Source organism: Myotis brandtii, unplaced genomic scaffold (genome assembly GCF_000412655.1).
Source record: "Myotis brandtii unplaced genomic scaffold, ASM41265v1 scaffold123, whole genome shotgun sequence".
Classification (NCBI taxonomy): domain Eukaryota; kingdom Metazoa; phylum Chordata; class Mammalia; order Chiroptera; family Vespertilionidae; genus Myotis; species Myotis brandtii.
Genome location: NW_005354291.1, coordinates 13,906,509 through 13,932,334, shown reverse-complemented (window position 1 = coordinate 13,932,334; position 25,826 = coordinate 13,906,509).

Here is a 25,826-nt window from a genome sequence, read left to right as displayed (position 1 = left end):
CTCTATGAATGATTTAAACCTGGAAGACAAACTTTGAGTGTCATATTTCAAAAAGTAGGAAATCAAAATGTAGGAGAGAGCGTTGGGATGTTATTCTCTGACTTTTTCTCATCTGAAAGGTATAAACGGCTTCATGCAATTACATATATTTTTAAAATAAAATAAAAAACAAAACTTTAAAACCTCTACTTAAGCCCAAGCAAAACTGAACAATCATTCAGTTAATTTGGCATCAGAGACAGGTAAGTAGAAAAATTCAATTTCCCAAACACTTTTTAAAGGAAGAACATAAGCATGTTTTACACCGATTTATAAAGCGCTGATTTCAATCTGGTGTGCATTTGGCCTTTGTGGGCCCATTTAAATGAAACCTCTCAGGAAAATAAAATACGGCATTTATAGAGATGGGTACTGTGAAGTGACCAAAATGATGATATGATCTGCTTAAAATTAGTTCTTTGTCTGAATTATGCAATAGCAACAAGACTGCCAAACTACCTGGTTTGCCACATCCACCATTACTTCTTAAGGTAGTGATACTGCATGGTGTATGAGCTAGTCAATATGAAGACGTGGACATGAGGGAGCCTAGCTCAAAGGTGACTGGCATTAAATTGTGCCCATAATTGTGTTTCGTATAGAATGGTAGCAAACAAACATTTTTCTCTCTTTTGGGAAAGTGAAAAAAATCATTCCAGTCATGTGAGAAATGGGATCCAGAGATAGAGTGACAGTGTGACCTGGGTAGCCCAAATAGTGTTGTTTCCATAAAACCCATACGAAAGGCCATCTTTGTATGTCTACTCAATGATGTCTTCATGATCCTGACTTCCCCATAGTATGTGTAACTACCAGCCAAACATGAAAAATGAGAAACCGTTCCTCATGCTAAATAGTCCATGGGGAATACTAGAAGTAGAGGAGGCAATCTGTTGCTAGTTTTTACTTGAATTATATTATAAGCACATTAGACTCCAATACTGAATAATGTACAGTTTTAGAAATTGTACTGACTGACCATACAATGTAGAGAATAGAGATGGGTTAGTGCACTCAGATATCAATGCGCCTCCCAACACCATGTTATAATTTAGAAATCTTTCCCATTTTTTCTTTTACCCTTAGGTATTTGATTCCCCAGGAGTGTTGCTTTTCAGGCTCTTAACTGAGACATTTGATCGTGTCAGGGCCAGAGTACACTGACTTATGACCAGTAAATTTTCATCATTATTGATATGGTCAAGTTTAAATTAAAAAATACCAAGAAACATTCACTATATTTTTCACAGTAAACACTAGGTCTCAATATAAGGAGCTATAACTTGAAGGAAAATAGTAAGAATAAAAACTTTTTGAATACATTAAAAGTGAAAAAACTATTTTTTTAAAAAAAACAACAACAGTTTTAGTTAAACTTCAACCAAATGCTAACTTGGCATTGAAATGGCTGTTGCTGATAGCATGGCGGAGTGGGAGAGAGGAGGAAGGAAGAGATAAATAGGAAAGCGTTACTTTCCTAAACTGTGGTTCCCATGCGCTCTCACCGTGCAGATCCTAAACCTCATCTAAGGGGCAGTGAGGAGTGAGATGCTCTTCTTAATACTTACTTGACCATTAGAGAGTCTTTTCTTTTTCTGTAATTTACTTCCTTGAAATTGTATTTGAAGGTTTTTTATCTAAAATATATACCATTATGGTATAAAAGAATGTTCTTGTGTTTGTTGAAACTAGAATTAGGTTCATTGAAACATTCACTATTTCTCTACACTTTAAGCTTGAAAGGAAGATCGGAGTGAGAGATGGAGAGGTAGAATCTGCAGGGCAGGGATGAAATGGATATATTAACCGGAGCAGGTGAGGCAAGTTACTTTAAAAGTGCAAAACATGTCATAGTTGATTTGGCTCAGTGGATAGAGCATCGCCTACGGACTGAAGGGTCCCAGGTTCGATTCCAGTCAAGGGCACATGCCCAGATTGTGGGCTCGATCCCCAGTGGGGGGTGTGCAGGAAGCAGCCAATCAATGATTGTCTCTCATCACTGATGTTTCTGTTGCCCTTTCCCTGAAATCAATAAAAAAAAATAATATACATTTTTTAAGTGCAAAACATTCCTGCTGATACTCCGCATCAAGAGTCACTGCTATTAGTTTGTTGACACATATTTAGATTGTGCGTCACTGCTTAGAAAAAAGACCTTGTTTCCTTACTTCCAAGAGATCAAAGATTTATGGGCAACTTTCTCTTTTTCCTGTCTTCCTTTCCAATTTCCCTTTCTTCCTCTATTTCTTTATCTTGTTTCTCAATTATCTCATCAACTTGCTCTCTAGCTTCTTCTACTGCTGTGCTTCCATCCACTCTCTGTTTTTTTGTGTGTTTTTTTTTTCTCCATTCTAGTTCATCACTCCACTCTATTTGGGCTTCCATTCACGACTTCATTGCTTTAGGGGATTCCCCTAGCCTTCCCACTCTGTCTTTGTACACACATCTTCCTGCTCTGCCAACCAGTTTTGGTTTCTACGAAGCCCCCAAGGCTATTTTATTATCTTCACTCTCAGCCTGTGTTATTTTACACAAAAATGAGCTACATGGAAGTGTGTTCCAGAGCCAAAGGTGTTCTGGAGGGAAAAACGTGCCATAACTTTCAAAAACAGCATTATTATGAGAATGTCTTTTTAGGTGATTGGGGTATTGTGGTAGATATATGTTTTACCTGCTGATGTTAACTCAGGGGAAATATTTATATTAATAATTATAGCAAACACAGAATACTTAGTAGGTGATAGTCATGATTTTAAATACTCAACATAGTGACACATTTAATTCTCACTGCAAGCCTATGAAAGTGGTACTATTATTCCCATTTTTGTAGATAAGGAAACTGAGGCATAGAAAGATACCTAACCTTCCTAGGGTCATGCAGCTGGAATGTGGTTCCCTAGGCTAGCAGCATCAGCAGCATCTGAGAACTTGTTAGAAACACAAGTTGAGATTTTACCTTACAAACTAGTAAGACAGACTGTCACAGTCTTAGTAGAAGATACACGACTTCTCGGTTAGAAACAGGGAATTATATTTTTCACTGCACAGAAAGTGTCATGAATATCATGTTCACATTGGTTCCCTGGCCCTTTAATTACCATGAGAGCAATGTGGAGGTACCTGCAGTATATGAAGTGGATTGTGTTACATTTGAGGAATCTTTAGCTTAGAAAACCCTGGTCTTTCATAATGAGCTTTTAGCAAACCAATCTGACTTTTGTCCTGAAACAGGACATTATATTTTTTTCCCTGGGAGCAAACAAACCTGTCCTCTGTTCCAAAGAGAGATACTATCACTGTCTTCCAAGGCTGTTCTATATACAAATATCCCTGAATAGACAGTCTAGAACAAAGTTTGTTAGTATCTTGGATCACAAGACATACAAAAATACAAGAGACTGTCTCCCAAAACAGGGTTGAGATGGGTTCACCCTTTAGTGATTGGTACACTGTCGTTATTGTTTGGGACAGCTTGAGTTTGACTTGAGTCAACTTGGTTAGTCTATGGTGTCTAGTTATTTGGTCAAACACTTTTCTAGATGTTGCTGTGAAGGTATTTTGTAGATGTGAATAGTACAGACCCGTGGTCAGCAAACTGCGGCTCGTGAGCCACATGCGGCTCTTTGGCCCCTTGAGTGTAGCTCTTCCTAAGCCTTAGGAGTACCCTAATTAAGTTAATAACAATGTACCTACCTATATAGTTTAAGTTTAAAAAGTTTGGCTCTCAAAAGAAATTTCAATCGTTGTACTGTTGATATTTGGCTCTGTTGACTAATGAGTTTGCCGACCACAGGTATAGACGATCAATTGACTTTAAGGAAATGAGATTACTCTCCACAGTGAGTGGGCTCCCTCCAATCAGCTGAATGTTGCAAGAGCAAAACCTGAGGTTTCTCAGAGAAGAAGGAATTTTGTATCAAGATTGAAACATAGAAATCCTGCCTGAGTTTCCAGTCTGCTGACCTGCCCAACAGATTTCAGACTTAGTCACATGAGCCAGTTCCTTAAAATCAATCTCTCTCTCTCTCTCTCTCTCTCTCTCTCTCTCTCTCCCCTCCTCCCCCTCCCCCGACTGATACTGGATGAGTACTGAGGAAAGACTCAACCCCTGCCACCACGAAGCTTCATTATGAAAGATAGAGAAACAACTGATTATATATTTAGGCATGTAATTCCAGGAACAGAGACTGTTTCACTGTTCTCTTTAGATCTCCTTAAGCACTGGGATCAGGGCCCTGAACAATAGAGACACTGGGCAAACATTTGCTGAGGGAATGATACTTGGAGTCAAAGAATAAGATTCTGGTGCAAGTTCTCCCCAAGCAGAGCTGTGTGACCAGAGTTTAGATACCTACCTCTTCTGAGCCTGTGTCCTTTTCTATGAAATGAGGGCATTGAAATAAATGTTCTTAGGTTCTTTCCTTTTCCAATTATCTGTGATTCCCTGAGAGCAAGTGGAAGGCAGATAAGGATAAATAGAAAGCTGCTGACCTACTAATGAGAACGGCTAACTTTAGAAATGTTTTCCTAGAAGTCAGTTTTTGTTACTCATACAACACATGAGAGAGTGCTAGGATCCTCCAAACCTCATCCTAACCTTCAGCTACTGTCACTTTCAGCAGGGTTTGTTTGTTTGTTTGTTTTTTAGTTTCAGATGTATGACATAATGATTCAGTATTTGTATATATTGTGAAATTATCACTGTAGTAAGTCTAGTTAACATCCATTCATGTACATTGCTACAAAATTTTCTTGTTTGTGATAAGGACTTTTAAGATCTACTCTCTTAGCAACTTTTAATATTATTAACCAATGTCATCATGCTATACATTACATCCTCATGGCTTATTTTATAACTAGATGTTTATACCTGTTGACCCTTCACCCAAGGTGTTGGCAGCGCCATGTCCCTCCACTGGTGCTCAGAAAGAATCTCTCCTGGCCTCTTCCAGATTCCAGGTGGTCCCAAGTATACCTTGGCTTGTGGCACCATAGCTCCAATCTCTGCTTCCGTCTCCACATGACCTTCTTCTCTCTTCTGTGTCCAAATTTCCATCTTCTTATAAGGAAACCAGTCATTGGATCTGGGGCCTATCCTAACCTAATCCGGTATGACCTCCATTTTAGCATGATTGCATCTACAAAGACCCTATTTCCAAGTAACATCACATTCACAGGTTCCTAGTGGAAATCAATGCTGGAGGGAGCACTGTTTCACTCAGTACACCCACCCCACCATCATTTAGCCCAGCCTTGCTCCATTGACTACGCTATTCAGGAGGGAAGATAGGAGAGCTTAGGAGAGGATCATGGCTGCCCGTGAGCATAGAATGTTGCCCATTCTGCTAGTGTCATAAGTCTTTTAATATTTTTGTTGGATGGTTATACCTCCTTTTCTGTGAACTGAGTACATATGCCCTGTTTGATCCAAATAAAAGTTTTTATGTGTATACATTATGTAATCTTGCAGGAGTGTATTAGGCAAATAGGGAGGAGTGAACTTGAAGTAGGGGTGTGGAGGGGCATGACAGGAGAAAGAACCTTTAATACTCTCTAGATATCAGCATCCATGAACAACAGCTCTGACCTGCTCTTAGAATAGGAACGTTTTGATTGTTTGTTTGTTTGTTTGTTTTAAAAAGGTTGCTATTGAATACCTGACTAACAACTCCTTAATTTCACCTTAAATCCAATTCTTATGAAAATAGCAAAAAAATCATCCTTGCCGGAGTATTTCTGTAGAAGTTCCAATAGAATGTGTAAGTCAGGACAACTATTGTTTCTCCTTAAAATGAATGTTGGAAGGAAAAAAATCAGGATATTTTTTCCTTTTATAAGATGAAAACTTGCCTTTTTTTATATTTGTATACCGTGTTTTCTCCAGTGTTTCATATTTATAAATCACATTGAATAAACAATTGAGTTTCCCTAGGGCTGCCCTCTTATCTACTTGCTTAAAATTATATTTCTTTGATAATAAAGAGGAACATTTTTCCTTTAAATAATGAATATTTGAGGGAGAGAGGATTTGTTATATGGTAGGTTCTTTCCAAGATTCTGGAGATACTGCCATAAACAATGTTGATAAAGTTCCTGGGCCCTCCAAAGTTTATAATCTGGTGTTATAATCATCAAAAAATTGTATTTCCTTTTTTGGGAATTGTGGGTTTATGTTTACTATTAAATTATCTGTTGGAAACAGTGTTTTACTAATTAACTGGTGAGAACTCTATGTAAAAAGTGGTAAATCTTTTCTTAAAAATGTCTTTTCTAGTTTGTCATCTGCCTTTTAATTTTGATTGGTTGTTTTGGCTGTTATTTATCTATTATTTTTTGTTTCTTTTCATTTTTGTTCTTTAACATTTTCTTTGTATTTAATTTCTTTTGGTAATCTATTTTTAGTTCATAGAAAATTTACAGTTACATGTAGTTATAACATGAATTTGTTTATTTCAGCTTACTTTTATGATTTCCAAGACCTTCTGTACCCAGATATTGCCAATCAGTGTGACCTTTTGTATTCGTAATTATATAATGTGACTCAATAACAGTAGCTAGTATTATCCAATGGCCAAACTTACTTTTAAAAAATTACCATATTTAATTGTAAAACAGTCTTGAGGTAGCTATACAAATTGTCTTTATTTTATGAATGAGCAGCAGTTTAAAAATGAGTCTTAGAGAAGTAAATACCTTTTCCAAATTTAAAAAGCCTCCACTCAAGTATGAAGTACAGTCTGCACCTGGGAACTATTTTGAGAATGTTGTAGGACGAGAACCAAAATTGATTGTTTTTCCTTCATAACAGCCCACGCTTCCCCAAAAGATTTATTGATTCTCCCTGCCCTTTCCCATTATTGAGAATGTCTCTATAATATATGAAACATTCACAGGTAGTAAGGTCTTTCTTGCATATAGTAAGGGCTTTTTTACATCTAGTAAGCACACAATGCTCTTGCTTTATTGTGTGTGTGTGTGCTTTCCTTTGTTTGGGGGAATAAAAAACACATTTAAAAGATATTTTTTGAAATAAAAAATCTCTACTTGTTTTATTTTTTAACATCCTTTCTTAGAGACCTTTGGAAAAAAACTGTTTTAAGTATAATTGCACTCATACTTAATTACTTTAGGAAGAAAATTAATACACATAATTATTTTAGCTAAATTTTGTTGATTCTGTTATTGATGGATGATTTTAAACTAGAAAGATACCGGTGGCTTCTTGAATTTGAACTTTACTATTTCTTACTATTCAGTTTATAAATATCTAGAGAGTTAAGTATGTGGTGGAAGGTACTTTTCCAATGTTTCCAAGCAGAGTAAAGACTCGCTCTAATTTCTGTTCTTTCCCAAAAAGGGTTTGGTGAACTTGAAACAGCTTTATGCAGATGAATAATGAATGTAAATGACCCAATGGTGCCCCTTGATTCAAGCCCCACCTCTTTCTAGCCCCATTAATCTTCAGCAAAAACAAAATTACTGCTAGAGGAGGGAGTACGACAGTTTATGATAGACTTGAAAAGAGACAGTTGAAGGTATATTTCATTTCCCTTCAGAAAAATATCGGGATATTTCTGAAACTAATAGGAATAAATAATTTGGCTCCCAAAGAACACCTTTGTAATACCTACCTAATTTTGATTTTTCTGGCAGGACAGTTAGGAAAAGGAGTACGCTTTTAACTGTCTTTATAGCATGCTTATCACCTTTCACTGTCAGGTTGTCCTTTCTGGAAGTTAGAAGACTTTCCATGTTCAGGAAGCAATTGGCTGACCATGGGCATTGCACCCACCTCTCACACCTCTAGAGCACATTGAACTTTGGCCCTAATTCCATACAAATCTACATACAAACAATTTAACACTTGACTTGATTAAAGAATCAACAACATGTCTCTTAAATCTCTCATTCAAAGCAATTGCTTGTTGCAGAAATCCAAGGACATGAAATCTGTTTCTTGTTTTACCAGTGCCTTAGATATATCACCACCAACCGGCTTGTAAATATTTGTCAATCCTCAAACCTCTCTTTTCAAGGAGCTGAAAAATGTCCCTGTGCCCTCAAAGAACACACCTGTTATCTGAAACAGTTTTTAACCAGCTTGTTAAGCAGCTTTGACAGATCAAAGACCCCAAACAATGGACACAAACTTTCACAATAGTATAGCCTTGAGCAAAAGGTTCTGTCAAAGCCAGGCTTGTGCCCGTGGCGTTATGGCCAGCAATTGAAAATAAATTTTACTTGAATAAGTACCTCAGCCCATCGGAGGCACTGCCTCTGCTGAAACAAAAGCAGTTGGGGATAAGTTATTGACTCTGCTGACAGCCTGAATGAACTTCATTATGCCAGCCCACTCTTGGTAAATGTGTCAGGTTTTAAACTGAATTAGGTGGCAGGTGCATGGGCCATTTTCCTGCCCCCCTTGAGACAGGAGGCAGCCAATCATCACCTGATTCTACAGACAAATGTTTAGATTTGTTTTTCATATTGCATGGCCATAAGTGAAAGCACATTTAAATCTTTTTTTTTCTTTATCTTCCATCACCACCGTGTTATGTTCCCCTGAGCAGGTTGTACCCAAGCTTTGGTGCAATGGGATTCACAGAGGCCTGGGCTGCCACCCCCCACCCTCCCCTCCCTCAAAGGCACAGATTTTGGGGATGATCTGGATCCTTCACTTGAGGTTATTGGATTTCAGCTTTGGAACAGAAGCTCCTCTCCTGTCCTGGGAGACGGAAATGCAAAGACACACAGCCACGATCTCTTCCATCTTAGGAACTTCGAAAGAACATAGCATGGACATTCCAATAGGTTTTAACCAGAAAGATTAAATAATGGGTTGACTTTTCAGTTAGGAGCTAAACTACAAAACTCAGACATTTTATTAGGTAAAAAGTGTTTCCCATCAGCAAACCTTGGAATTCCTGCCAAGGTCCCAGAGTTCAAGCAGAGTCGGTAAGAAATGGCGTTTTTCTATCATCTCTGTCTGTTATCTATCTATCTATCTATCTATCTATCTATCTATCTATCAACCCATATTTTCTTGTGTATTTGTCTTTAAAACATTTGGTTTTATGATCTTCCCTGGCCTTTAAGGATAACTGCGAGATCAGCTAAACTTCAGATACTTTGAAGCCAGCTCTCATTACTTAATCATGAGACGCAGGACTATTAAGACTCTTAAAAATGAGAACCCAGACTTCCAACCAGAGAGGGAGAGGGTTGGCATATGCCTTTGGCTGTGTGCCTTATTAAAGTAAATGAGCAAAAAAGACTCCCTTTTTCTAAGTATCTTAAAGACCTGAACTCTTTCCTCCCAGTAAAGTATCTTTTTCTTCTGAATAATGTATCTATTGTGCATTATAAATAATAATCCTTTTCTTAACATATAGATTGAATAGTAAAGTTGAGTTCTTTCCAGGAACTGCCCCCTCTCATCCTCCAAAATGCGGAAATAATAAGATTTTTTTTTAAATCCCAAACTAAAGCATCAAAGACACTTCGATACTGTTGTTCTTTGAAAGATGCCCACACACAGTTGGCTCAAATCTCCAAAGGAACTGATTCCCTTACTGACTGCATTTATTTCCCAATATTGTTTTTGCTGGATTCCATGGTTTAATGTTTGCATTTTAGTATAAAGACACATTCAAATTTGTTCACTTCCACATAAAACATCATATTGTATAACTTATAAACATACGATCTGGATGAGACATACTACCCAGGAATACAAAGTTGGTTTTCCTTTAAGGCTACCTACAGGCCGCTGGAGTTAACACAGGGGCGCGTTCTGCAGTGGCTCTCACTTGCTGGAGCCTTTCCTCCCCCAGCCACGGCAGATGGTGTTTCATAGTCGGTCACAAATGGCTGTCAGCGAGTGTTTGTCTGCCTGCCAGTAACCTGTGGTTCAGGGACTCCCTGGGAGAGTGTACCAGCTCTGACTCTGCTGATAACAGCATCTGAGAAAATGATCCGTCCTTTCTTGTCAGGCACAAAATTAGCCATCTCACTTTCAAACTGTTGACAAGGGGGACATGAAAGAAATACGGACCGTGCCAGCCCAGCTGATGTTTCCTCAGCTCTGGTTCTATGGGCCTATTGCACACGGCTTGGGAAGCAGACTTTACGACAATGGTGTTGTCACTGAATAGACGGTGTTGGAGCAACCCCAGTTCTGGTACCAGCACTTCCTGCAGCGACTTGCTGGAATTCTCTATTGGGCTAGTTTTGATCTCTAGAGCAACAGATATTTTCCCACCCCAGGGCTTTCATCAGACTTCAGCTGTTAGTGGCATGGCCTCGGATGCAGGGGGAGGAAGAAGAGAGTGTGATAAAGGTTCAGGCAGTTGTCCTTGCTGTTCTGGGCACCACCCCCAGCTAGAAGACACGGTGTGCATCCCTAATGCCTTTGTGGATGCAAACAGCTCAGGAGCATGTGAGGCAGCTGCTAATGAACCAAAAGAGAGAGGATGAGGGAAGAGGAAAGAGCGAGAATGAGAGAGAAAGGAGGGGAGAAACTAAAGGTGAACTAGCCAGGAATTGGGAAGGAACTAACATCTGTAGAGAATGTGTTATGGGCCAAGCATCGCCTGGTGCTGTTGGTGCATCAAATGAGTAACCCTTCCAGCACTTTCAAAAGTTAGGTACCATCATCCCTATTTTAGAAATGAGGAAAGCACGACCTTGAGAATTTAAGTAACTTCTCTGGGGTCACAAAACCAGAAAGTGGTAGAACCAGCATTCCTACTCTGGCCAATGCATTTGAGATTAAAAGACTAGACTCGAGGGCTATGTTCTTGACTGAAAACCTGGCTTTGCTACCTACCAACTGTGTGAACCTGGGCAAATGAACATCTTGATGTTTCTTCATTTGTAAAATGGCTATTAATAATACCTATCTAATAGATCACTGTGGAGGGTGGACTAGGTTAATAAATAAGTACTCTGAGAAGTACTTAGACAATAGTAAGCATTCTACAAAGGTATGTTTTTATTCTCTACTGATCTTGTGCGTTTTTAAAAGTATTTATTGTAGTGTTCTATAACTATCACCTTATTGGCAAATAACCCTTTTAGAATCCTCACTCTAGCAAAATATTGTTCTTCCAATGCCCTTATATTTCTAGTTATTACTTATTTCCTTGATTTTTAAAGCAGGTGAATCTAAATTCTGGAGCTGTATTGTGAATTTAGTGTATAGATGTGGAAAGAACAGCAACTCTATATCAGAACATGGTTGAACTCTACTTATTCCATTTTTCAGCTGTGTAATCCTCTCACAGCCTCAGTTTGCTCATCTATATAATGGAAAATACAATTTATGGAAATGCTATTACAACTAAGTGAGAAAAGTTATATAGAGTGCATAGCACACAGTAAGCCTTCTGTCATTATAATTATTATTGTTTTACTAAATAAACACTGGTTTATATTGTGTAGCTATATATGTCAACTCAAATGTGGGTCATAAGTGTTGTACCAGAATGTCTGGATTACATGCATAGACTGATGAAGCTGGTGACTGAAGCTGCCCTAACTGTATCTCTTAGGACATTTCTCACATTTAGTTCACCCTGAAGTAATATTCTGGGTAATGACCACCAACTGCCATAACCATTTTGTCTGGCAAAGGAATTTTATTTCTTTACCCTAGACTGTGCCCCTGCTGCTCTGAGTGAGGGGATGCCTGGACCTCAGGGAGCTGGGCTCCCTTTCAAGTAGCACGAGCTTCTGTCAGGTGAGGTCAGCATGGCGATTAAGGGAACATCCTGCAATCCCTGTAATCTCTCCAGGAGAAATGAGAGGAGCCTCCTGCCAATTGTTAACGATAATGGTTTTATAATTCCAACACCACATTTTACCCAGGAGGATCCCAAATGTTTTACAGACCCTCAAATAGCTTCACCCACTCTGCCCATAGGCGTTAGGTGGAGTAAGCTTGGAGGGCAGCCACTATGGGGAATGTTACTCTCCTATTTAAAAAAAATGTGCAAAAAATGTGTTGGAGTAATTATAGAACAGAGGAGTGTGAGTGCTTTACTCACATCCTTTACTTTTTAAAATAAATTTTTTATTAATTTCAGAGAGGAAGGGAGAGGGAGAGAGAGATAGAAACATCAATGATGAGAGAGAACCATTGATTGGCTGCTTCCTGCATACCCCATACAAGGGATCTAGCCCACAATCTGGGCATGTGCCCTGACTGTGAATCAAACTGTTACCTTATGGTTCATAGGTGGACACTCAATCACTGAGCCATGCCGGCCAGACTGTTTTACATTATTTTTATTTAAAAAATTATTCATTTTACCGCTTTTTTAAGTATGGAACTCCCAAATGAGCACAAGCTTATGTTTGCAGGTCATTAGTTCCTTAACAGAGAGGCTTAGGGCACAACAATTCTTAAGGTACTAACCTGAAACTTCAATAGGACATTGCATTGTACAAAGCCTGCTGCTTCTAAGTAATGGGGTGCATGTCATTATTAGCAAGTTCCATGAGCATTAGCCCATTTCCCCACATCTTTTTTTGTAAGATTACTTTCTTGTTGAGAAATAACATTGAATGAGATGCAGTTATGGTAAAAAAAAAAAAGTTAAATTTAATACATCCTACAGATAGTGTTATTGGCAGAATTCCTGAGGGAAGAAGAATGGCTACTTAAGGAGGGAAAATTACTGACTGCCAGGGTTCTTGTTTCAGCATCTAGAAGGGTTCAGCAATCTGGAGAAGGGCTGTGTGTAACTTAATGAAGAGTCCGGAGATGAAGCATAATTTTGAAAGGCATTTTGGGGGTCAGAGGAGCCTAGCTTAAGAAACTAAGATCTCCTTGTCTCAGGACCCCATGCTTTGTATTAACACAAATTGTCCTGAGGCAAGCAGAGATATACACATCAAAAGGTCAGGTTTCATTTACAGAGTCCATTGTCAGATTGGAAGAATTTGCCTATGGCTGTTCAGGTGTTTGGCCAGTAGGAGGCAATAACATGTAGATTAAGATGCCCTGAGCTGTCTGGCAGCAAGCAATCATCCCTTTTCAGGTTTGGGGAAATGCCCTCACCCATTCCCAACAGGCAATAACATATGTGACTCAGCCCTTGTTGAGTCCCCAAGTTCCATCAATTTTTCAATGAACTCTTGCAATTATGACATGCTGGAATTGGCTTCGGTAACTGACTCCTCCTGGATCCAGTGTATTCAGTCTGTTCTCAGATCAAGTCTAACTCTTACTGTCTAGCCCCTTCCTGCTGTCTAGCTTATTTCTGGATCTCTGCTTCAGAGAATCACACCATTTAACCAAGCCAGAATACTGGGACTCACCCAAAGCCAGTCAGCTCCCTCAGTTTCCAATATTCAATTAGTCATTAAATCCTGTCTTCCAAATACCACTTAATTCCTCTTCTCTTCTTTGGTGCCACTGCTACTATCTTAGATCAGGGGAAACTGTAGTCATGAGCCAAATCTAGCTCACTGTTTATTTTCATATGGTCTGAAAGCTAAGAATGATTTTTACATGAAGTGATTGGGATAACGGCTTTTCCCATGTTTTTCCATATTATTTTAGACACAAAAATATATGAAATTCAAATTTCAGGGTCCATAAATACAGCTTTATTGAAACACAACCATACACATTCATTTGTGATAGTCTATGGCTGCTTTCACACTGCAATGGCAGAGTTGAGTAGTTGCTACAGGGACCATAGGGCCTGCAGAGATTAAATATTTATTATCTGGCCCTAGCCAATTTGACTCACTGGATAGAGCATCGGCCATTGGACCAAAGGGACTGGGGTTCGATTCTAGTCAAGGGCTTGTACCTTGGTTGCAGGATCCTCCCCAGCCCTGGCCCTAGTCAGGGCTTGTGCAGAAGGCAACCAATCGATGTGTTTCTCTCACATCGATGTTTCTCTCTGTCTTTCCCTCTTCCACTCTCCCTAAAAATCAATAGAAAAATATCCTCGGGTGAGGATTAACAATAAATATATAAATTTTAAAAATAAAATTTTTATTATCTGGCCCCTAACAGAGAACTTCATCAACCCTTACCTTAAATAATAACTCAAACATTTCTTGCCTAAGTAATCTTTAAGATTGGTTTCTCTGTTTCTAGAATTGGTCCCATTATTGATCCACCTCTTAATTACAAGAGTAATCTTCTTAAGGTAGATAATTGGGAAAACCATTTTCTTTTTTATAATTCTTCAGTCATTTTCTAACATCTTTATGTATGAATTAATCAAAATTAATAATCAGTTTACCCTATCTTTTCCATCAGAGTACTATAAAAAATATAATGTACTTGGTGTCTGATGTCCTACTAAATGACTCTTTATCGGATAGCTTAAATATTTGCTAATGTCTAGGTACTAGTGTATCTACTATTTTTAAACTATTATTTAAAGAGTATAACTCATTAGTTAGCCAAAATCAACACTTCTTTTTAAAAATATTTTTTTGGAAGACGGGGGAAGGTGGGTGAGAAGAGATCAACCAATGAACTTGTATGCATGTATGCATAACCCATGGACACAGACAATGGTTGTGAGGGCCTGGGGGATTGGAGGCGAGGACGGAAGAGGGCTGGAAGAAGTTAAGGGGGGGAGGAGGATCTATGTAATACTTTCAACAATAAATATTAATGGAAAAACAAATTTGGAAAAACTAAAAAAAATTAATAAAATATGGTTTTTTAAAATTTATTTCAGAGAGAGGGAGAGATAGAAACATTGATTGGCTGCCTCCTGGACACCCCCTACTTGGGATCAAGTCTGCAACCTGGGCATGTGACCAGGAATCCAACTGGTGACCTCCTGGTGTGTAAGACAATGCTCAACCAACTGAGACACATGGCTGGGCAACACTATTCTTAATTGGGTTACTGAATGTTTGTGACAGAATCATGGAGTAACTTCATGAAAATAGTAATGAATATCTCAACATGATTTTTACTGTTACTCATGATTTTCTACCAATATTTTTATAAGAAGACTGGAAAGTTTTACATGTATTCCCTCTAAAGTATAACTGAACAACTTGTAAGCACTTGGCAAAAATAACTACATTTTAGAAAGACTGTGAGTGAAACAAATTATGATAGTGATCAGTCTAATTTTATTTGGCTGCTCAGAATGTCCCCAGATAATTGTTTTGGTTTGCTGTATGACTCAGAGCATGCCTCTGGGTGTCCAACTGAGTGACATAAATTTTCTCAGATTTATCCTCAAGTTAGGAAATGTTTTCAAAATGAAATCTGCTTGATGCCAAATCTACTAAAATGTGATCTTAATCTTTGAACACCATGGTAAAAATTAATAGGAAATAAAAGAGAACAATGCCAGGGATATGTTGACAATGAAGTTCTTAAGTGATGTTTTTGGATAGTCTATTGATTGATGGTTGGATTTTTCTCCAATTGAGAGAGCTGTCTATGTAGTCTCCCAATTAACATTTTAGCACATTGTTTCTATATTTTGTCATAGCCTGGATCACTAGTGCCTGGGTTTTAATAAATTACACAAAATACAGCAACATAACATATATAACATGTGTTGGCTTGTTTTCCCTTGAGGCAGGGGATAGCCCTCCAGTCTCTTCATGCCTTTATTGTAATAAGGAAGCTCCACTCTATCAGGAAATCTAAACTTCCAGCACCTGAGCTGTGGCCTGGCAAATTGTTTTTGGTTTACTCATTGAAATGTAAAAACATCCTATTTTCTTTTTTAAAAAAGATTTGTATTGTAATATTTAATTTGTATTTTTATTTATTTTCTTTATTGATTAAGATATTACTTATGTGTCCTTATTCCCCCATTGCCCCCCCACCCCTATACTCGTGCCCTCACCCCCCTGGTGTCTGTGTCCATTGGTTAGGCTTATATGCATGCATACAAGTCTTTTGGTTGATCCAAAACTTCCTATTTTCAAGACATTCATAATGTAGTACAAAAGAATAATGAACAAAACAATCATGTAAAAAAATCCATGCATTTTGGTGCACACAGATTTATTTGGGAAATACAACATGAGAATGATTAATAGTGACAGTAAATACAATGGTGCTTAAAATATAGGTCAGCTTAAAATAGCTTTTAAAGTTTGAAATTACTATTGTAGTGAATATTAATTATTGTCTGAGTCTACAGTATTTAGCACATGTAATAAAAGCTAATATTTACTAAATACTCACAATATGGCAGGCTGACAATGATGATAGGCTATGGCACGCTAAGCACTCAACATCTAATAACTCATTGATAATGGTGTTATTGTTTTCCCCATTATTAGCCAGATGAGGACATCAAGGCACAAAGCTATTAAATGGTAGAGGCAGAATATAAACTCAAATTGTTTGGCTCAAAGGAAAAAGTTCTTAACCATTTCAAAATGCATTCTCTAGTTAATATTCATTATATATGTATTCATCAAATGAATGAGTCAATCATTCAATAATCCATTAATGAATGAGTGAATAAAATTTAAATGCACAACAAAAAAACAAATAGGGAGATCCTTATATAATTTAGTTAATTTCATTTAAAAATATACACTATAGATTATATGAGATTACAAAGTATACTTCTAGCCTGGCCCCACTGGAGGTCACGGTTCCATTCCTAGACAGGGCAAATGCCTGGGTTGCAGGCTCGATCCCCAGTAAGGGGCCTGCAGGAGACAGCCAATCAATGATTCTCTCTGATCATTGATGTTTCTATCTCTCTTTCCCTCTTCCTTCCTCTCTGAAATCAATAAAAACAATTATTTTAAAAATTCCACTTCTATTTTAGGGACAGGACTCTATGGTTTGATTAATCCATCATATTGAATTAGAATAAATAAATAAAATAACCACAATTTTCCTCATGTATTTCTCAAACATAGAACATGATAAAGCCTCCTCCACAAGATTACTTTCCTCACAAAGGGAGAGAAAAATTAGCTACCTCCCAATACTTGCTTCTTTTTACAAGATGAATTTATATTCTTGCACTTATCCATAATCTTTTGTAATTCTTTGGCTAAATGCTATAAAGGAGAACAAAACTTTCATCTTTGAGACTTGTTATCCTTTTTAATTGACATGACTACATATAGGGATACTAATTAGATTGATATAAAACCGATGGCAATGCCAAAGAGCATAAGTATTGATATGTAAGAGCATCGAATAAAAGAAACTAATGAGTCACAATGATTCCCAGAGCAGAGCATATATAGCTATTAAAAAAATGTATTCATGAAAATGAAGGACTGTTGAGTTTAAGCTATTGCTATGAAGTTTAGAATGATCCATTTACATTAATCTTACTTCTGGTATTTTTGTAATAAATAAAATATTTTTGTATTTAATTTTAAAAAATAGTTTTACTTTCTACCTATAAGTGGGGCAAAACTTGGACCCATTTGAAGTTAAATTTTTCTGGGTTCAGTAAAAAAAAAGTGTTTCTTAACTTAAGGTTTTTTAAAATTAGGAATGTAAGCCAGATGTTCTTGGCTGCTTATAAGCATTCTGAGTTATGTTTATTCCATGAGGTTTAATACCAGGAAAAACAATCTAGTGATTCTTGAGGTGGGAATTTTTAGTTAATGATAGTCTTAAATGTAAATCAGTCAGTTTGTTTATTAGGAAATATGAAATCTTTAAATACTTACATTAAAAATTAAAACATACAAGTAGATGTTGGGGAAATACTGAGATGAAAGTGAACATGGGAATAAAACTCTACTTGCTAACTTTAAGTGATCTCAAAACATACTTTGTTTTTTAAAATTTTAATATATTTTTATTGATTTCAGAGAGGAAGGGAGAGGGAGAGAGAGAGATAGAAGCATCAATGATGAAAGAGAATCATTGATGGGCTGCCTCCTGCACATCCCACACTGGGGGTCAAGCTAGCAACCCGGGTATATGCCCAGACTGGGCATCAAACTGTGGCTACTGGTTCATAGGTCAACGCTCAACCACTTAACCACACCGGCTGGGCCATACGTTCTTTTTAAAAGAATTTATCTTTACTGTTGAAAGTATTATGGATGTCCCCACCTCTTTTTTCCCATTGACCCTCTCCACCTCCCTCTCCTGCTCCTCACCCCCACAGCCTTCACCACACTATTGTCTACATCCCTGGTTTATGCATATATGCATACAAGTTCCCTGGCTAATCTCTCAAAACATACTTTCTAAAATCCTTGAACTAAAACTGTTTTTCTTTTAGTCATTTCAACCAAAGAATGAAAAGTCTATTTTTGCTTAAGTTATTGAAATTTTTAGCATACATTTTTTGGATAACTAGCTGATTCTCTAATATTCTAAGAGGTTCTAAAAGATGTTTAAAATTAAATATTAAATCCGTGAACCAATAGTCTAAGTTTATAACATTAAGTATGCATTCTGACAATTTCTTTCACATTAGAATTAGAATTTTTTCAAATTAGTTTTGACAGAGTAGTAGATGTTAACATTAACCTCTGGGTACATATTTACATTTTACTCTCCAACTCTAAATAGTTGAAGTAAAAGTATGATTTTAAAAATTGATTTCTATATAGTATTCTTAATATTCTACAAATAATATTAATTGATTTATTTAGGAAAGTAATCTGTAGATAAAGTAAAAAATATCAGGCAAGATTTTGAAGAAAACCACAATTAAAATTTTGATATTTTCCCAAATCTCTATTAACAAAATGTATGTAAAATATTTAAATAGGATCACTTTATATATGCTATTTTAAAGTACTTTATTACTATTTATAAGATGTATTTTTTAATTAGTTTTAGCAGATTATAAAAATAATATTGATTTTTATATATATTGATCTTATAGTATCCATGTAAATTAACCTCTTAATTCTTATAATTTCTCTATGGATTACATTGTTTTATTGACATAGAATTCAGTGAATTAAGACAATTTAAACTTCTCCTTACCAATTTTTATACCTTTTTGCCAGGACTGACCAGCAGACCCTGAGTAGTGGATGAATGATTACTCTGACACACATTCCTGTGAAAGAGAGGGCTAAAGGGCTGCCTGGCAAGAGGCACCAGACCGCTCTATTCACCGGCCTCCTTAGGCTTTTATTGTAACAACAGCTTGAACTAAAATTAACTTCTAGATACAATCAGTAGGGTAAGTATCCTTGAGAAAGCACATGCTTCTACAAGGTCAGGTCTAAAGACTAAACATAGAGATTCCCACAAAACACCTGGGGCTTGGACTTGTTAGGAAAAGTCAAGGCAGGGGCTGCTCTCTTCAGCAAGGTTCCCCTGGAGGCCCCCAACCTTTCAGAGAATCCTCCTTATAGACTTTCTAACCAAGTCCCATGCTTCCCCACACTTTTTAAATATTTTTCTTTAGCTGCCTGTGACTTTAGTTTATGTTCAATTTTGAATGGAAATGGTAGTATCAGATGCTGTTATTTTATTAACTAGAGGCCCAGTGCATGAAATTCATGCACGGGAGGGGGGGGGTCCCTCAGCCCGGCCTGCACCCTCTCCAATCCTGGACCCCTCAGGGGATGTCTGACTGCCAGTTGGACATCCTTCTCCCAATCCAGGACCGCTGGCTCCTACAGCTCACCTGCCTGCCGGCCAGATCCCCCTAACTGCTCTCCCCTGCTGGCCTGATTGCCCCTAACTGCCTCTGCCTTGGCCCTCGCCACCGTGGCTTTGTCTGGAAGGATGTCTGGAAGATGTCTGGTCTAATTAGCATATTATCCTTTTATTAGTATAGATGATTTGAAATGTTTCAAATATTTCACTATCTAGAATAATGTTTGCTTTTTTAAAAATTATAAATATATGTTAAATTTTATCAAATAGTTTCCCCTTAATCTATGAAAATATTCATATTGTATTTCTTCTTTAATTTTTTATTGTGAATAGTACATTATAGGTGTTCTAATGCGAAATACATTTGCATTTTGTTAATATTCACTACTTGATCATAGTCAATTATCATTACAAAGTCGGATTTTCTTAAAGATAACACAACTTATCTCAAAATTCTTTTGAATAGAGTGTAAGTACTGGGCAATAACTAACCCAGGGCTTCAATCTTTGAGAAAGAAAACAATTGAGGTGAACCCACCACTTACCCTGGCTTTCTCCCTAATAGTATTTTCCAAATTGTGGTGCAGGAAACAGAGTCCAACCAGAGAGTAATAGTCTCACTGGATGGAGGACACAGCACTAATACCTATATATTTTTCAACTACTCCCATTCCCAGAATAGTTTTAGACCTCCCACTAAATTAAGTCACTTTTCCTCTCAAAATTTTCAGTCATGCTTTACTAGCATTTTATATTTGCTCTCTCATCAACTTACTGAAGATGCCAAGTTGACTGTAACTAGTTTGGTTTCACTAAGCGATAACTTCAGTGAAGTTATCAGATACAATGAGACTTCAGAACTATTTATGACCAAGTGGTTTGTTCATCCTTATTCTTAAAACTCCTCCTTCCCCATTGTCAATTATTTTTGCAAATGGGAAATGGGAGGGGAAATTACTCCGGGAAGCCATGACCACTTGCTTTTATGCCTTTATCTGAAATCCTTCTTTGGAGAGTTGTTTCGTAGCTGAGCCAAACAGGCCATGCATGACAGATAACTAGAGCTGGCCTCAGGGAGAATGTGTGATTTCCATGCCCGTGGACGGTTTTCACTCTACGCTCTCCCAGGCTGACATAATAAACAATCTGAGAGCAGGCACCTTATCTTATACATCTTTGTATCACTCCCAGCTTCCAGCACAGCCCCTGGTGCATAGTAGGCAGCCAATATGGTTACTGCCTGAATGAATGAATTAGTGAATATGAATAAATGAATGGGTGGATGATGGTGGACAGATGGCACTGAGGGGAAATCTGCTGTGTAGGGTTCGGCTCCAGTTCCTGAGCTAGATTTGTGCCCCTCACCAGAACAACTCCCCTCTGTGGAGCTTGATGATCGCGGTGCCTGTGGGTAGAATGTGTTGTGGGGGAGATGATAGCTGCCTGATATGAGAGATGATATCAGAGATTAGTTAACCGTATGGGCTTTGTCCCAGGGGAGGTGTGTGAAATGAATCAGATTAAACAAAATTGATAATGTGAATGCTTAATCAAACAGACAAAGGTAGTCTGCGCAGCTAATTAGGGGCAAATAGAGCGTCCCTCTTGTACCTCATTTAACTGACAAATTGTGCAGACAGTTTTAATGGGAGTCTTTTTAGCAAAGAGAAGGCTGTATAGTTGACAGCTTGGCAAAATGTGGTTTCTGTAACACCACATGATGCTTATGGAAATTAGCCTGGTGCAGCTGAGCTCAGAGCCGTCCTGGGCTGAGCAAATCACAGCAAAACGGACCTTTCACAGGCCGCTGGCCATGGCACTCTTAAAGGCAGAGGACTAATTTTTAGTATTTTGAAAGGTCAAAGGGTTTAGACTCTGAGCATGAAGTGAAATCCCATGCAGGAGTTAAAGAGTAGCATGAGAGAGAGACTCCCTGATCAGAGAAGCAGACTTGCTATTCCGACAAATGAGAAGCTGTGGCATTTTGCAGCTAAAAGAACCACCCTCCACTAAACAAGAATGACTCAAGGTTAAAGGTAATTGGGTCATCTGAACCTTCAAAAGCTTTAGATAAATTGTACCAAAATCTCCCGGCATTTTTGTTACCCTCTAACCAACATCTCAGCTTCTCATCCTCTTACTTCCCTTCTGCCTTCCAAACCTCAATAGTCCCTGTTCCTTCTCCTTTTCCAAGTGAAGCTCCTTCCTCTTCTATGTTCATGTCCTTGGAGTTGCCATGTTGCTGGAGACAGCGAGAGAATTTCTGGGAGCAGTGTTCTTTCAGGAGTGGAGAGCATATTCAGCGTGTGCTGGTCTTCCAGGCTGACAGGGAAGAGTGTTCTCATGGGCCTGTCCAGGAGTCACACGCGAGGCCCCACTGGCCACGCCTGTCATGGACAGCATCATTTGCTGCTCCGTGCAGAATTGGAAGAGAGATGAAAATGTGTGGGTGTGAGACTGGGCTCTCAGGGCTCCCCTATGGGAATGGCTTCCCTAATGCTGTGTGCCATGCTCGCTTGCATGAAAGTGGGCATTCCAGGGACAAATGGAGTCGCAAGGTTTGCCTTGGCCTGCGTGCAGCCCCAGGATGTCATTGTCTGGGGCAGGCACTGCAACTTGAGTTTGGATCCACGTTGTGGAGATGAGCTCCTCCCCCTTGGGTATCCATGCGAGGCTCCCCGTTCCCGCCCCTCTAAAGGGAATAAGGCCACGCATGAAGAGTGTTTGTTTAATGAAGTGATTTTTGTGAATCACTCCACCAGTCAGACATGGTCCCTTCTGGAAAATGAACAGTTTTGCATAAAACGGTCCATTGGTGTCAATGGAGAGGGTCTGACCTTCAGCTCCTCTGTAAGCCTGGTCAGGTGGAACTGCTGGGGTTGTGCTTGGACTGTAAGATGAGGTCTTCACCCCAGGAGATTTCTACGTTAATATGCATTAAATGCAAAAACAAGAGAAAATCCACTTTTAATTTGCGAAGTATAATTTTAGCAAAGTTGGGCAAGTCCTTGAACATACCCAAATACACATAATTTTTTTAAAAAAAAATTATGGCAAGTAATCTATTAATTTAAAATATTTGAAACTAGCAGAAGGGCTGTGTTTTATCACAGCAAAGCTACACACACACACACACACACACACACACACACACACACACACATTCAAAATTGTATTGGTGCTAATACGAATCAAATTTATCCATTACATTTTGCTTTGAGGTTTGGCTTTTACTTTCTTGAGCAATGGGCCAATAGAAATAATTGAGGATTTGACTGAACACATTGGCTGCAAAAATGAGTACTGTTATTGGAGTCACTATGAAAACAACCCCTGGGTTTTCTTCATTTTTTACTACGTTTAAGTTTACTAAATTATTTTATTTTAAGAGAAGAAATAAGTGACTAATACAAGGAATTTATGAAAGAAAAAAAGGGATACTAAAAGCAAAAAAATAAAATAAAAATTGGACTGATAATACCCTATAAGGAATTCATTTGTGTTCAAGAAATTATCATGGTCTTCTACTTTCTGCAACTTGACAATGACCAGAATCTGTTTTATGTATATGAAAGCTTGCAAAATATTCTCATTCCTTGGATTTTTAACTTTGTGCAGGGATCATCAATCTGTGATGAATGGGCACTATTTAAAAAGACATAAATGTAACTATTCTTGCATGGAAAACTGAGATATTAAAGCAGTTATTTTTAATTTTAAAGAAACACAAAGGAAATAAAATGTCACATTTTTATTATAATATTTTTATATCATTTAAACAGTTCTGCTTATCAGTTTTACACTCTGATTTTCCCATGATAACAGCAGAAACTTTTTGTTGATAATTCCTCTTTGAAGGAAATGATATTCTTAGGTAATTCAAAAATGGAAAGAGGTTCATGATTGAAGGGAGACTTTGGAGCCTAAATTATTCAAATATATGGCCCAGGATTTCGTACTTATATGACTTGAGCTTTGACTTGGACCAGCCAGGTCTGTCTTTACAGATCTATTTCAAGAGGCAACTTCATTAATGACAGATTTTTCTTTCCATTTCCTGTAGTGGCCTGCCTACAGGGCCCCTCCTCGTTGAACCACCAGCATGCAAAGTGAAGTGGAGAAGAATTAGTTACTGAGGGAATGTTCTTTGCACACAACTAATCAATAACATTCAGGCCTCTCCAAGCCTAGTAGGGACCTAAATAATTAGGTTCTACAATTCAGGAAATAACAACTTTGCCATTAATGTTTCTTAACCTTATCAGGGAGACCTAGTCATTGTATGGGAAGGGATCTCTGAGCTTTGAAGGAAGGCCGGAGATTGAGCCAGGGGAAGAGGAGAGTGACTAGAAGGGGGACCAGGGAAATGAATGATCACCAAGGCCAGCCCAGCAGTCCATAGTTAAAGGTGTGCAGGCCAGCAAAAGCAAGACTAGAAATGGATCACTAAAAAAACAGGAAAAGGAAAATGGCATCTGGACTCAGGAAAAGTAATGATGGAGGACAGTTTGTAATTTTGCCTTAAATCAATATCTCTATTTTTCTTTCTGGGCCCTGCTGCTAATGAAGAAATAAATAAATATATTTGACAATTTAGGCCAAACTTCTGCCTCTGCTTCTGCCTCTGCCTCTTTGCCACTATTTTATTTTGCCCAACTTTACATTTCCTGGAGTGATTCTGGCTATATAAACCCAACCTTCACCAGATTAAAGAAGGCTGTATAGTTGACAGCTTGGCAAAATGTGGTTTCTGTAACACCACATGATGCTTATGGAAATTAGCCTGGTGCAGCTGAGCTCAGAGCCGTCCTGGGCTGAGCAAATCACAGCAAAACGGACCTTTCACAGGCCGCTGGCCATGGCACTCTTAAAGGCAGAGGACTAATTTTTAGTATTTTGAAAGGTCAAAGGGTTTAGACTCTGAGCATGAAGTGAAATCCCATGCAGGAGTTAAAGAGTAGCATGAGAGAGAGACTCCCTGATCAGAGAAGCAGACTTGCTATTCCGACAAATGAGAAGCTGTGGCATTTTGCAGCTAAAAGAACCACCCTCCACTAAACAAGAATGACTCAAGGTTAAAGGTAATTGGGTCATCTGAACCTTCAAAAGCTTTAGATAAATTGTACCAAAATCTCCCGGCATTTTTGTTACCCTCTAACCAACATCTCAGCTTCTCATCCTCTTACTTCCCTTCTGCCTTCCAAACCTCAATAGTCCCTGTTCCTTCTCCTTTTCCAAGTGAAGCTCCTTCCTCTTCTATGTTCATGTCCTTGGAGTTGCCATGTTGCTGGAGACAGCGAGAGAATTTCTGGGAGCAGTGTTCTTTCAGGAGTGGAGAGCATATTCAGCGTGTGCTGGTCTTCCAGGCTGACAGGGAAGAGTGTTCTCATGGGCCTGTCCAGGAGTCACACGCGAGGCCCCACTGGCCACGCCTGTCATGGACAGCATCATTTGCTGCTCCGTGCAGAATTGGAAGAGAGATGAAAATGTGTGGGTGTGAGACTGGGCTCTCAGGGCTCCCCTATGGGAATGGCTTCCCTAATGCTGTGTGCCATGCTCGCTTGCATGAAAGTGGGCATTCCAGGGACAAATGGAGTCGCAAGGTTTGCCTTGGCCTGCGTGCAGCCCCAGGATGTCATTGTCTGGGGCAGGCACTGCAACTTGAGTTTGGATCCACGTTGTGGAGATGAGCTCCTCCCCCTTGGGTATCCATGCGAGGCTCCCCGTTCCCGCCCCTCTAAAGGGAATAAGGCCACGCATGAAGAGTGTTTGTTTAATGAAGTGATTTTTGTGAATCACTCCACCAGTCAGACATGGTCCCTTCTGGAAAATGAACAGTTTTGCATAAAACGGTCCATTGGTGTCAATGGAGAGGGTCTGACCTTCAGCTCCTCTGTAAGCCTGGTCAGGTGGAACTGCTGGGGTTGTGCTTGGACTGTAAGACGAGGTCTTCACCCCAGGAGATTTCTACGTTAATATGCATTAAATGCAAAAACAAGAGAAAATCCACTTTTAATTTGCGAAGTATAATTTTAGCAAAGTTGGGCAAGTCCTTGAACATACCCAAATACACATAATTTTTTTTAAAAAAAAATTATGGCAAGTAATCTATTTATTAATTTAAAATATTTGAAACTAGCAGAAGGGCTGTGTTTTATCACAGCAAAGCTACACACACACACACACACACACACACACACACACACACACACATTCAAAGTATTGGTGC